The sequence below is a fragment of the Taudactylus pleione genome, unplaced genomic scaffold (assembly GCF_031769625.1).
Source record: "Taudactylus pleione unplaced genomic scaffold, aTauple2 ptg000541l, whole genome shotgun sequence".
Taxonomy (NCBI): Eukaryota; Metazoa; Chordata; class Amphibia; order Anura; family Myobatrachidae; genus Taudactylus; species Taudactylus pleione.
Genome location: NW_028284943.1, coordinates 1885949 through 1898138, shown reverse-complemented (window position 1 = coordinate 1898138; position 12190 = coordinate 1885949). Strand labels below are relative to the sequence as shown.

Sequence of the window (12190 nt, the reverse complement as noted above, 5' to 3'; positions counted from 1 at the left end):
TCAGAGATACTCCTCTGCATACCACTGTTCATAACGTATGGTTATTTCAGTTACTGTCAGCTTGAACCAGTTTGGGCATTCTGCTCTGACATCTCATTAAGGTGCTAATGATCACTGGATGCATTTTGTTTTTGTACCATTCTCTAATCTTAAGAGACTGTTGTGTTTAAAAGTCACAGGAAATTTGTTCTTCAGATACTAAGGGGTAAATTTATGAAGATCGAATACGGCTAAATCGCACACTAAATGCATATTCTAAATTTACTAAAGGCTAAACTCTGCCGACTTTTGATCCGTTCAAGGTTTTAAAAACTCTGCCGCCAATACCTGTAACTCGGCCGGTAACATATTTTCGGACACAAAGACCATCGGAACAACTCGGTAGCACTTTGCCATAGAAAGCAATAGGACCTGCAAATTTACTAAGGATTTGAATTTGTTTTAATGGCTGAAATATAGTGCAAATCAGCTGCAAAACACACACAAAAGTACCCAAATAGAAATCTCAAATAGAACACCTTTTTCTATTAGAGTTTTACAAATGTATGCACGGATCAAGGAGATCCCTGATACATGCATCTATGTGTAAATAAACACAGAAGCACAGACTGGATCCGTGAGATCCATCTGTGCTTCTGTGTTTAAAAAAATGTGGCCCCCTCCCCAAAAGATCAACCAGCACCGGGCTTTGAAGTCCCAGTACTGGTTGTGCTAACTACAGGGGACAAACGACATAGGGGTACCCCATTTTAAGCACAACCAGCATCGGGCTATTCAGAACCAGCCCTGGTTGCCAAAATACAGGGGACAAAAGATATGTAGGGGGTCCCCTGTATTAAGCGCAACCAGCACTGGGCTCTGAGCCTAGAAATACAGGGGTAAAAATGTGTAGGGTTTCTCTATAAATTCCAGAACCAGCACTGGACTGTTTCTGGTGGGGAGGCTAGTCAGCCCAGGCCGGGGGGAGCTGGGGACCCCCCCCAATAAGTGGGTCCCCTTCTCCATGTCACCCCAGGCTGATAGCCTGTGGCTATCCCCGGCACCCCTGGCCGGTGGGTGCCGGGTTGATAGTGTAGTGTGGTTTTAAAAAAATTCATGAGATAATATTGTCTTTTGCTGTGGAACTACAGGTCCCAGCAAGCCTCCCCCGAATTCTGGTACTTGTAGAACCACAAGTACCAGCATGCGATGCATTACGGGCCCGCTGGTACCTGTAGTTCCACAGCAAAAGAAATATTTAAAAAAAACACAGAATGCACACACCGTGACAGTACAAGTTTAATAACACGTACATGCACACTCATTCCCTATCTCATTCACCTATGTAGCCCCTAATCTTAATTTTTTATTTTAGTGGGCAGCACAGAGCATCCTATAGGACGCTCGTGGCTGCCACTCCATCAACCTACAGCGCCGGTGGCCGTGGAGCTGGCGACCGGGTCAGCGTCTTCGGCTGTGTCCTTCACAAGCACCGAGGACCAATTTTCCAACCAGGGTCACGCAAAAAAAGCCGCTGATAGGAACTTCAGTAAGCAGTCACCACCCACTTTTATGGCCTCATCTTTGTGACCCTGAAAAAGGCCATTTCTGATGACAGGTCTTGCAGCGCAGGCCCTGGTTCAGTGTAAACAGGGCCGACTCTGGAATAACCCGGGTCCAAAGAGCAGTGTAAACGGGCTCTGACACGGGTTGGAACCATGTTCGAAAACACGGGTTGGACACGGGTTTTTGGTGGAAAAGGGGTATTAGAAAACAGAAGATTGTGGTCTGGCCTTATCTAGACAATATATATATTTCCGGGAAAACGAGAAACAGTACAATACAGTTTAGGTCAAACTTTGCAGTTCCTTCAGATGCATGGTTGAATCATAAATTGGAAGAAAAGTTCATTAGACTCTGAAGGAACGCCTGCCGTTTGTGGGCATCACCAGTGATGTCAGTAGTGACAAGGGTCTCGTCGCAAGCCCGATGGCCGCGACTATCACCTGGCCGCTTGCAAAAGCTGTGGGTGGCCGCCCTCATTCAGAGCGAGCACTTGCTTTTTTCGAGTGGCTCTGAATGAGGTCCATAGTCCCATGGGCAAGGTGGCACATGAGAGAGCTGCAATGGAATGTATTAAAGTACATATGAAAAAACATGCCATTTTAATGTCATATACGACTATTGCCACAAAAAAAGTTACTAGCTTGGTGGGAAAGTGTAAAACTGGAGAGCAGCTCAACATCGCTGTTACAGCCACAATACCTAATACTTATGACAGATGCAAGTTCAGTAGGTTGGGGAGCACACCTGTCACAACATGTAACACAAGGATGGTGGCCCCTGCAAGAAAGTTTGTTATCCTTAAATCTAAAGGGGGGTATCCACTAGACGATAAAGTTGAACGATAACGATATAATTGTTTGATAATCGTTCAAACATCGTTTGAAAATTTGGTCTTTTAGACATCTATCATCGTGCAAACATGCTGGTCAACCTGACAATATCGTCAGGCTCAGCATGTTTCCAGATGATGGATGACCCTGCACTGAACGTATGCTCGTTCAGTGCAGGCACATCACACGACAAACGACTGCACGATTACAATGTCGTAATCGTGCAGTCGTTTTCAGATCTTGTAGTGGATGCCCCCCACTAGAGAGATCAGAGCAGTTTGGAAGGCAATTTACAATTTACAAGTTGTCCTGCAGGTAGCCACATTTGAGTATACTTTTAGACAATATAATGGTAGTAACCTATCTGAATGCCAGGGAAGTATCAAAAGTCAAACCCTTATGAAAGAGGTCTCAAGGATCATTATATTGGCAGAGAAGTATCTTCTCTCCCTCTCAGCGTTTCATGTATTAGGCAATGAGAATGTCATAGCAGACTTTTTAAGCAGAAAATAAATTCTTCCAGTGGAATGGGAATGAAATACGTGCATTTTCCAAGCAATTACAAGAAGGTTTTTATGTCCAGAAGTAGACCATGGCGACAACACAAAACTACTTCAATTCTTCTCAACAACCATGTACCAGGCACACAAGGTGTAGACGCCTGTGCACAAAAGTGGAATTTTTTTCTGGGTTATGTGTTCCCACTGATATACCGTACACTAAAGTCAAGGAAGAACAGGCAGACGTAATAGCAATCTTAAGGGGTACATCCACTAGACGATCTACTCCCTGTCCAATCTCTAAACGATTTTCCCTTGATTTTTTTCCCTTGCAATTTTATCTTTCAGTCTGAACGATTTGCAAACTATCTTTAATAGATCAAGTGAAATTGACCTGCATGTTCAGTCGACTGACGAGATGATCAAACGACCAGCGGGAGCGCGCATTGTTGATCGTTAGCGACCAAACACTGCACGATTTATAAACGATTGAACGATAATGACGTCGTTATCGTTCAATCGCCTGCTAAAATCGTGTAGTGGATGCCCCCCTTTACCGTATTGGCCCAGAAGAGCATGGTTTGCAACAGCACTAGAAATGACAGTGGAAGAATTATGGGTGCTGCCAATTAGATCAGACCTGTTGACGCAAGGTCCATTAATTTATCAGAAACCAGTAGTCCTTAATTTAATGGCCCGGAGATTGAGTGGGAAATGTTAAAACAGAAGGGTCTTTCTGAACAAGTAATCCAGATTCTGATACAAGCAAGAAAGAAATTTCTTCAGAGATTTACTATAATAGTTGGAAATCTTTCATCTTTTTTATATGGGGATGGAAACTGAAGCAGTAAGAACAGACATCTCACAAGTACTGCAATTTTTACATGAAGGGCTTATTAAAGGTTTGACAGTCTCTCAACTATAAAAGCACAAATATCAGCCCACAGTGTGCTTTTGGATAAGAAATTGGTGGAAGATGCATTGATTAAGAGACTGTCAGGTAAACAAGTATTTGTCCACAAATCAGGCCTTCCATAGCCCCGTGGGACCTGAATCTAATTTTGAAGGCGTTGCTAATGGCACCTTTTGAGCCTCTGCAGGAAATCTCCTTAAAATATTTAACATGGAAAGTGGTCTTTTTGATTGCAATAACATCAGTTAGAAGAGTGAGTGAGGCCTTATGGGCAGAGGGGCCATGCCTAAATATCATGCCAGATAGGATGGTGTTGAGAACAAATCCAGAATTTGCACTTAAAATAGTTTCTAATTTCCATCTCAACCAAGACATTACATTACGAGTTTTCTTTCCTCAACTAAAAGGATGATAAAGAGAGAGAATTACACACGTTAGACCTTGTGAGAGCAATCTCTGTACAGTATATCTATCCAGGGTGAAAGAATCAGGAAAATAAAACACTTAATTGTTTTCCCAACAGGAATCAATAAAGGTCATCGGCTTACACACTGGCTGGCATCAGCTGTTCAATTGATCAGCCAATATATCAGTTGCCCATCGACCAGTCTGTACAAACGGTATGTCTGTGAAAGACGTCCTTCACAGATCTATCTGCTCATCGTGCTGTGTGTACGGGCAGTCAGCCGATGCCCACTTGCTGTAGAGGCCGGAGGCAATGTGACCTCCAGCCAGTGGGACCCACAGCCAGAGGCAGTGATGGTTATTCAGTGGGTATGACCATCATCTACTGATATATCTGCAGATCAGTCACTCTGCAGATATGTCTTTCCAGTGTGTACCCACCTAAAGTTGGGTACACAGTCACACCTATCAGATATATCTGCAGATTGAGTAATCTGCAGATATATTTGCAGATGATGGTTGTTCATACACACTAACCAACCATCAGCTGGCCATGGGTCGCACAATTACCCCCTACCCGCGGCCTCCGCTGCAAGTGTATGGGCGGTCGGCTGATCGCACATACACACAGCTCGATGGACAGATAAATCTTCCTATGTATACTAAGGGGAACAGGTCCTATTTCCAAGGTTATGGCTGCCATGAGTCTCTCGAAGAAATTAAATTATCGGTGAATACAATCCATCATTTTTTAAATTGCTGGTTAAAATAATGAGCATAATAATGACCTTTTATCTTGTGTTAAATTGGGGTTTTTGACGGTCGTCATTCTGTAAAGGGAATCCATATAGCAATTGTGAACACCGTCGCTTCTTTTCATTCTCCCTCTTTCCATAATATACTTCTTAGTCTAGACGCTTCTAAGGCATTTCATATTGTCATGTAGCCCCATGTTTATGATGTTGTAGAATGTAGAACATATGACCCTGCCGTTGTGGGTTTAATTAGATATTTATATTATCTTCCCTCTACCACTTTCTTATTAAATGGTCTGAAGGGTGGCCCGTCAGTGATGGCTGTTATCAACCCTTTTGTTTAATTTCTCCATCTCCTCCTTCAGGGGCCGGTCTTTATGGGCATAAACATTGGTAGCCATAAAATTAAGATATCTGCTTTTGCGATGATCTTTTACTCTACTTTACTTTCTAATCCAGCACGATCTCCTCTGCATCGTGTGTTGCATAAAATTTAATTATATGGGCTGATCTCAGGTCTTTCCATAAGTGTGGAAAAATCCATGACCTTATATCTACATCCTATTGCATATCATGGTAAACGGTGTCCCATTCATATGTTCATGGAAGAGTCTTACCTACCTCGGGGTCCAGATTTCTAAAAACCCTTCTCTCTACCATGTGACTGTCTCTCCCTCTATCTCCCATCTCTCCAAACAGAGGGTTGGGTGATCTCCAGCTGACCTCCCAAGACTTATGTATATTTTCCAGTGCCTTCCTCTACTTTTACTAAAGCAGATACCATTACAGTTTATTCCCTCTTTCACAAATGTATTTGGAACAATAAAAGACCTAGGGTTAAATTTATTAAAGGTCGATTCTAATTGCTTTTAATTGATTAAAATCGGTCTAAATCGATCAACATCCATATTGTGTTTAAGATGCTATATTGCACATTTTCTAACACTTAAAAATTATTTTAAAAAATCATCTGATAGTAAATGTGTGATTGAGGAGTCTATTTACTAAGCCTTGGATGGAGATAAAGTGAACGGATATAAAGTACCAGCCAATCAGCTCCTAACTGCCATGTCGCAGACTGAGTTTGAAAAATTACAGTTAGGAGCTCTCTCCCACAAGGCTATTGCCTCCTATTATAATTGCCTTAGGGCTACATTTACTACACCAAATACTCCATGGCAGGGGCGTCGGAACAATTTTATGTTAGGGGGGACATTATTATTATTAAATTTTATTTATAAAGTGCCACAAGTGGTCCACAGCGCTGTACAAACAGTATGGCAACATTAGGACAGTACAGGGTACACAGAACATTACATTACAATACAGTTACCAAAACATAAACAGAGCACAAGTAACAATTAGCAACACAATTCTCAGTACACAATATAGCTGGGAAGGGGAAAGCTGTCATTGAAATGCTAGAGATGAGGGCTTCAAGAACAGGAGGGAGAAGGACCCTGCTTCTAGGAGCTTATAATCTAGGCCACAGGTTCTCAAACTCTGTCCTCAGGACCCCAAACAGTGCATGTTTTCCAGGTCTCCTTACAGAATCACAAGTGAAATAATTAACTTCACCAGTGGAACTTTTAAAATGTATCAGTGAGTAATGAGTACACCTGTGCAGCTGCTGGGTGACCTGGAAAATGTGACCTGTGCGGGGTCCTGAGGACCGAGTTTGAGAACCTCTGATCTAGGCATTCTGGCACCCCCGACCCCCCCCCCCCCCTCCCCACTTCCTCATCTTCCCCACTCCACTACTCCCTCCCTTTCCCTCGCTCCCTCCCTCTCGCTTACCTGAGCGGTGGCCATGGACAGTCGGGCTGTGCTAAATAGCAATAGGCTGCACAGCCCCTCCATCGCGAGGAGGAAGTGTAATGTGCAGTGTTTTAACAATACACCTCCTCCATGAGATTCAGGGTCCATGCAACCTATTGCAAGACATTGGCTGCAAGACACTGGCAGAATAGCATAACAAGGAAGCACAGCCGTGGCCACCCGCAGGGAGTAATTAATATACTTTATTTTTTCTAAATCCCAGGAGTCTCGCTTAATCTGAGTCCCAGCACTCGGACTGGGTGGAGCTTCTGGAGAGGGGGCGGGGCCTTCAGTTTCACAAGAAGAACCGATGTGAACTGCCTTCCTCTGTCCTGTGACTGTTCCTGTTGGCTACACGGCGGTAGACAGGATGTGACAGGGACTTCGGGCTCAGAGAGTGACAGCGCAGGAGCTTTCTTGAACCCAGCCTCTGCTTGACAGACTCACAGCTGGGTTGGATATCCAGAGCTGCGCCCTTTCACAGTGGGGGTGAGCTCCATGTTATTGAGTAATATTAGCTTTCACTCTCTCTCTCTTATACCACTTTCTCTTCCCCATCTCTCTCTATATATACCGCTCTTTCTTCCCCATCTCTCTCTATATACTGTATATACCGCTGTCTCTTCCCCATCTATCTCTCCCCATATATCTCTCTTGCTATATACTTCTATTTCTCTCTCCCCATATGCCTTTCTCTATCTCTCCCGCTATATACTTCTCTCTCTATTTCTATCTCTCTCTCCCCATATACCTCTCTCTGTCTCTATCTCTCCCCCCATACCCAGGGCCGGCGCTACCACTAGGCAAACTTAGGCATTTGCCTAAGAGCGCCGGCCTCTTCAGGGCGGTAGTGTGGACGGCACATAAGTGCCATCCGCACTACATTACTAGGAACAAACACACAGCCGCCGGCGCCGGCAGCTGTGTGTTTGTTTTAGCAGCCGATGACTGTCACAGAGACTCTCATCAGCTGCTGTGCCCACTGCTGGAGCCGAGCTGCCATCTTCCGGTTCCCGCAGTGGCTGATGAGAGAGACGTACGACGTCTCTCCCATCATGCAGAGCGGGCCGGCCCAGGAGGACGCCGGACGGAGGAACATGACGGAGCAGGGATTAAGGTAAGTAGAGGTTTTTGTTTTTTTTCGTGTGTGTCTGGTGGGGGGGGGGGATGGACTACTACTGGGGGTACTAGGAGCAGTGATAGGGGTACTACTGGGGGCACTGCTGGGGGTACTACTAGGGCAGGGGCGGATCTAGACTGTTGTATTAGTGGGGGGGTGAGTTAATGATCAATTCTGCCCCGCCCCCGCGACCCCCCGTGACCCCCATCCCCCCCTTTACTTTCACTTACCTCCGCTGCTCCGGTGTTGTTCTCCCTCCGGGCTTCGGCCAGCTGCTCTCCCATCCTGCACTGTGACACGGTCAGCTGCTTAATGCAGCAGCTGACCAGGGTCACAGTGCAGGAGCCAGGAGACCAGCTGACTGGAGGGAGGACATCACCGGAGCCCCGATCTTCGCTCCCTGGACAGAGGTAAGTTTTTTGTTTTTTTGGGGGGTTTTTTGTTTTGTTTTGGTTTTTTTTTAGCAATGATCAGTATGTGGTCTGTTTAGACCACACAGCTGATCACAGGGTGTGATGATCCGGCTGTGATCGCTTCCTCCGAGGCTCCCGGGTCAGGTGACAGGCTGTCACTGACACATCCCCCTAACTGGGAGATGGGAGCTCCAATCACAGCACAGCCCAGCCATTATCTTTCTCCTCTGAACTTAATGATGCAGAGGAGAGAGATGATAAAGTTCGGACAAACTGTGCTAGGGGGGGCGATCGCTCCAATCGCCCCCCCCCCCTGGATCCGCCACTGTACTAGGGGCACTGCTGGAGGTCTACTAAGGGCACTGCTGGTGGTACTACTAGGTGCCCTTCTGCTCCACGGGTGGGACCACTACTGGGGGACACTGCATAGAGGGGGACTACTGTTGGGGGGAACTGCTACTAGGTGGACTACTGGGGACACTACATAGAGGGGGGGATTACTGCTGGGGGCACTGCTGGGGGGGCTACTACTAGGGGCACTGCAACTGGAGGCACTGCACTGGACTGGGGATTACTGCTGGGGGGGACTACTACTAGGGGCACTGCTAGCAGAGGGCTGCTACTGGGGTGATTACTACTGGGGGCACTGCATAGGGGTGACCACTACTGGGGGCACTACATAGGGAGGGTTACTACTGGGGTCACTATATAAGGGGTACTGCATAGGTGGGGGACTACTACTGGGGGCACTGTATAAGGGGCACTATATTGGGGGCACTGCTTGGGGAGACCATTACTGCCAGCACTACTGGGGGCACTGTATAAGGGCTTGTGTAGCTATCAAGGGTGGGGGGTCATAAAGCTGAAGAAATGCCTAGGGTGCCAAGAAACCTTACATCGACCCTGCCCATACCTCTCTCTCCCCATATACTTCTCTCTCTATTTCTATCTCTCTCCCCATGTACCTCTCTCCCCATATCTGTTTCTCTCGCAACTCTCTATCCTCCCTCCTGTCTATTTGTATATATGTAAAATTATGGGATGGGTACGAGTGTCAAAATCCTGACATCAGCATCCCGACAGGTTTAGGATACCAACACCAGTCGGTAGGTGTCCTAACACTCCCCCTCTCCCTACCTTAATGCTAACCCTCCCTTCACGGTGCCTAAACCTAACCTCCCCCCTAGTGCCTAAACCTAACCTCCCCCTACCTGCACCCTAAACATATCCCTCCCCCCATAGTGAATAACCCTCCCCCTAGTGCCTTAGTCTAACCCATAACCATCCCCCTAACGTCGCTACTTACCTTCCGGATGTCAGTGGTCTGGAATGCCGGCGCCGGGATTCTGACAAGTGTCGGGATCCCAGTGCCAGCATTCTAAGTGCTGGCATCCTTTGTGCCGGGATATTGAACATATCCCAAAATTATACCCCCACCCTTTTTATTGTGACAGAAGGAAAGAAGAATCACTCAAATGAGGTGACCGTGGCAGTTATTCTTCTTTCCTTCTGCCACTCTGGCTGCTGACCACACCTATTCAGCTTTGTGGCACTGCACTTCAGGGGGCCCCTACCATCGCATCTCCCCTGTGGGCTCTGCATGCCCCAGTCCGACACTGGCCACGGTTCTATCCTTCTGGTTGTCCCATTTACCAGAGTTAATTGATTCTCTCCTGATGGCTCTATCGGAGTTGTGCTAATTAGTCCACTCCAGTATGCCCTGGGAATTATTGTTTAATGTTTTTCTTTATAAGGCATATCACATCCCTCATCAAGGCTTTCTTACAGGCCTCTCCCCTTCCCATACTTGTCCCAGATGCTTGGCTAATCAGGTAGCTATTTATCACTGTCTTTAGGGTTTCTCAAATGTTAGAGGCTACTGGCTGATGGTTAAAAAGTTTGTTCTTGAATATTTGGTTAACTTCCTGCCTTTACCCGGAATGGGCTATTTTGGGAATTATCCCTTTGCGAGAATATATGACCCGTGGTGTAAGGCGACTCTCTTTGGCGATTAGAGCTTTCGAAAAAAAAAACCACATTTTACAAGTGTGGTAACAACCTGCTGTTCCCCCTTTTACTTTACTTAAGGAGAAACTTTATCCTATTTAGAATGGATTGGGTGGAGATAACATCGGCAGAGGTCAGTGTTTCTCACTTTTTTAATACATGGGAAAGCGGCATTAATATCCTGCCCACTGCCACTAAAACTTGAAATTATAAGGGATAACTTTATCAAAGGTCGATTTTAATTGATTAAAAAAGTATTTAAATTAATCAACATCAATGTTGTGTTTCAGGGGCTAAATCGCACATTTACTAACACTTAAAATTGATATAAAAAAATTGTCTGTTAGTAAATGTGTGATGTAGCCCCTGAAACACATCAATGTTAGATTGATGTTTTTCAAATACCATGTGTTATGTATTAAGGGGATGCAGTTATAATCCCAACAGTTGGGATGCCGGCGCTTAGAATGGCGGCGCTAACGATAAGTGCTGGGGTTAGGGGTTAGGGTTAGGCATTAAGGGGGGAGTGTTAAGGTTAGGCACTGGGGGGGAGTATGGAGAGGGGGAGAGTTAGGATACTGATTGATAGGTATCCTAACCCTCTCGGGATCCCGGCATTGGGATTCTGACCACCGGGTTCTCGAGCGCCGGCATCCCATACCCAAACCGTATTAAAATTGTGGCTGCTGACACCCGCCTAATTCTTGTCTATTGCTAGTATTGTATTATTACATGTCACGTTTGCTATTATTTGATGTTACCTTGCTTCGTGTTTTAGATATGTTTGTTGAATATTTTGTTATCATAGACTAAACTAAGGGGTGGTCTGGGGATGCCAGGACAGATCTTTGAGTAGCACGGGCTAGCAGAAAATGTCTGCCCCCCATAGAAGGCTACTTAAAGATGGCCACCATTGACCAATGGGGAGCCAGGGTGTCTTTTCCCAGGAACCGAAGGGGCTGGAGAGAGGAAAAAAGGGGCAGGGCTTATCGGAGGAAAGAAGATGAATAGGTGAGTAATTACTGTATCATAATGTGGTTGAGGCACTACTGTGTCACAAAGTGAATAAAGGGAACTAATGTGTAGCATAATGTGAATAAAGGGTATTATTGTGTGGCATAATGTGCAATAAGGGTACTGCTGTGCGGTGTAATGTGAATAAGGGGCATTACTGTGTGGCATAATGTGTATAAGGGGGCCTACTGTGGCGTAATGTGAATAAGGGGCATTACTGTGTGGCGTAATGTGAATAAGGGGCATTACTGTGTGGAGTTATTTGGCATAATGTGAATAAGGGGTACTACTGTGTTGTGGAATGTAAGTTGGGGGCACTATTGTGGAGTGACTGGAGTGTCACGATGATATGCCCCCATTTCAAGTGACTACACCCCTCATGACGCGTAGCCATGCCTATTTTTTGGGGACGAGTGTCTGCAGCGAGCATATATACTGCCTCTAAAAAAAAAATCCTATTTGCAACACTGAAAATGACATAAGTTCTGGTGAGGGGTTGGAACTGGGACCACCCATTACCAAATGTCTAGTTTCTCCAAATTGTTATGTCTCAAATTGGCTATTTATTATTATCACACCTTCACTTTTGTTTTCTGACTCCATTTTTCTACTTTTGTGTACCTCCCTTTGCTTCAGATTAATAAAAGCAATAAAAAAAATAAAACATTATTGTATTGTCTTTAAATTACAAATTCACACCCTGTTATTAATGAAAAAGCCTTGTCTGTAACTTTTTTTTGTTATAGATCTTAGGGCCTGATTCAGAGGCGCTTGCTATTTGCGAGCGCTCGCTCTGATTCAGGGCAGGCCGTTTTTTTTTTTCTCCAGGCCATTCGCTAAGCTGTTGGTGACCACCCACAGCTTTAGCGG

At 45.4% G+C, this 12190-nt stretch overlaps 1 protein-coding gene across 1 annotated transcript in view; it reads right to left on the bottom strand.

Moving 5' to 3' along the window:
* The window catches only part of SYNC (syncoilin, intermediate filament protein), a 40112-nt gene that overhangs the window by 19676 nt on the left and 8246 nt on the right, over positions 1–12190 (bottom strand). The gene's annotated exons all lie outside the window — the stretch shown is intronic.